Below are 2,937 nucleotides of genomic sequence, written 5' to 3'. Positions count from 1 at the left end.
TTCTTTTACTTGAATTAAAATCTCTTCATTATCAAGTAGCATGAAATTTTGATTTTAGCATTCACTCTTTCAGCTATCCTGATTAGGATGAAGACTGCACATACTGTGTTTTCCTGAGAAGGCATAAAGCAAATGATGCCAAGTGTCAAAGGGACCAACCTCTGTATATTCGTTAATAAAATTAGTTTTTGTGGCTCATTTTCAAGGATTAGAAAAAAGAAAAAACGTTTAACTTGCACACATATATGGAAGCCTAGAGAAAAGATATATTTTAGACACTAAGCATATTATAAAACCTAATGGAATTCCTTAAATGGATAATACATACATTCTTTTGTGTAGTTCCTTCCTTCTATGCCCTTGTTGCCTTAAAAATGAATCTAAAGATCTTTCTAATGAATTCACATAATGTACATATAACATGATTTTAACTGAATTCGAATACTCAGCTCACCTTTATTCACACTACTAGCATTGGCCATAAAACCATTTTTATACCCTTATTATTCAAATTAAATTTTATTGTAAATCAAGGAGTCATTTTGGAAAAAAAATGCATTCAAATCTCTGAAACTTTCTTCCATTATTATTAAATTGACAATAAGTATAATAATGATTCTTAGATCATACCTAATTACATGTTTTCTGATACTTCACAGAATAATCTTCTTTTATAATTATTTTTAATGGAAAGTTCATGCATGCATATGACAGAGATGAGAGAGAGAGAGAGAGAGAGAGAGAAAGAGAACACCCTTCACAAGTTCTCACAAAGCTGTGATTCCTGTCCCCAGTCCTCTAGTTCCACTGAATCCTGGACATCCACACTTCTGACCAGTGTGCTTCAGGCCGACCCAGGATTCTAGCCCTGTGTTGGGTCATAAGGTTCCCAGCCTTGCAGGGCCTTTTCATTACCCCTAGCCCACAGCAGCTAGGCCAAGATTGTTCCTCAGAGCACTTACTGCATTAACAGAGAATGACTAAGATGTTCAGAAAATCTGAATTAAACATTACACAGTTTTTTTTCTATGAATTCAACAACTGGTGCTTAGAGAATTAGGATAATTACTTATGATTATATTTTTAGCTAAAAAGTACAATTGCACCTCATTTATACAATATTACCTGGGATAATTTCTAAAAAATAAAGTCTTAACACTCTTAAGCAGCAGTTTTTTATAAAGTTGTCCAAGGGCATCTTTGCTAGCCAGAGAGAAATGGACAGAGAGAAACAGGGAAAAACCATCCTCTTCCAATGAGGCGTGATCACACCACCATCCCTCTTTTCCATTTCTCCATCCTGTGAGCATTTGGAGAACACAAACGTACATGCCCAGAGTGTTTTTCAAGATATAGGGGCTGGGATAGAAACCACTGCCAGTCATTGTGGCAAGAAGTTCCCTTAACCACTAGTCTACAGGACGTAAGCAGAAAAAAATTTTTAAGTTAATTTACATTTATTGAAAAATAAACAAATAAATAAATAAACTTCTCTATTATTTTAACTCAAGTAAAATAAATTTAAAATAACACTCTTTGAGAAGAAAAGGTGATTGAACCAGGTGCTACTAGCAAGGATATGTTTGGGAAGTCTTGTGACTTTGTTGGATCTTAATTTTCTTACATGTAAAACATAATGGCATCTATAAACATTTTTGTACTCTAAAATTAAATATCAGTATATCATTTTAAGTGATCTCTAGAGAAGTCAGTTTGGGAAACTATTTTTTAAAAAGAATTATTTATTGAATTCCATTTCTTCTTATTATTTTTTAATTTTACCAGAGACAGAGGCAGAGAGAAAGGGAAAGTGAGAAAGCAAGCCACCAGGTCCGGAAGTTGAACCCCAGTTGAACATGTGGGAATTCACCACCTTTACCTACCATACCACCTGTAGACTGGGAAACTTCTTGACAGAAGCCAAGCACAATATGGAGACTGGCAGGTGGCATGGTGACTGAGGGTGCTGGACTTCCACATGGCAGCCAGTGGTTCAAATCCCAGACTTGGAATCTTGCTTTCTGACTTTCTCTCTCTCTCTCTCACTCTCTCACTCTGTCTCTTTCTGGTCAAATTAAAATAAATAGAGAAATAAATAATAAATAAATAGAGTTAAATAAATAATTCTTAAAAAAAAAAAGAAGCCAAGCAGTATATTTCCATGACAAATAATGTCCCAATATAATAATTATAATAACAATACTAATACTAGCTAATGTTTACTGAGATCTTAATGGTGCCAGACAATATTTTAGGTACTTTACATGTATTAATGCTATTAATCCACATAGATAACCTATAAAATAGCATAGTTTTCTTATTACTTTGAGTATATAGATGAAGAAATTGAGACCTAGAGGTTTTAAGAAATACAGGTGAATTCATATAATTAGAAAGAGAGAGGACTCTGGATTTAACTCTGGCAATCCAGAGCTATTTTATATAACCTTTCTAAAAAATATGTTTTTAGTTATGTAATTTGTTATCAAGCAATTTTGATTCAACAAGCATCAATTGATTACCAACTATTTATAGGTGGTTATGGAAGATAACATGACCAAAAGCCACCTTTAATGTGTAGAGTATCACATGAATTGAGTTACACAAATGCTAAAATTGTGAAAAGAAATTTGCACCAGAAAATAGAAGCTCCTTCTATTGCTTGGTACCTATTCTTGACAGGCAACTTTAGGAAACTTACATATCATTTCTTTGCCTGCTTCTTCATTATAAATACATACCCTTTTACATTTACATATATGCTTTCTAAAGACTAAAATAAGTAATCTGCTTTATAGGGTACAACATAAATGTAAGTTACTACCAATCATAATAGTTTATTTAATAGTAATAAACATAACTCTAAATACAAACTTAATATAGCATATGACTTGAATTGCTAAGTTCAGACATACTCTGAATCAAAATGACAAGCTC

The sequence above is a fragment of the Tupaia chinensis genome, unplaced genomic scaffold (assembly GCF_000334495.1).
Source record: "Tupaia chinensis unplaced genomic scaffold, TupChi_1.0 Scaffold148271_1, whole genome shotgun sequence".
Lineage (NCBI taxonomy): Eukaryota > Metazoa > Chordata > Mammalia > Scandentia > Tupaiidae > Tupaia > Tupaia belangeri.
This window is presented reverse-complemented; position numbering follows the sequence as displayed.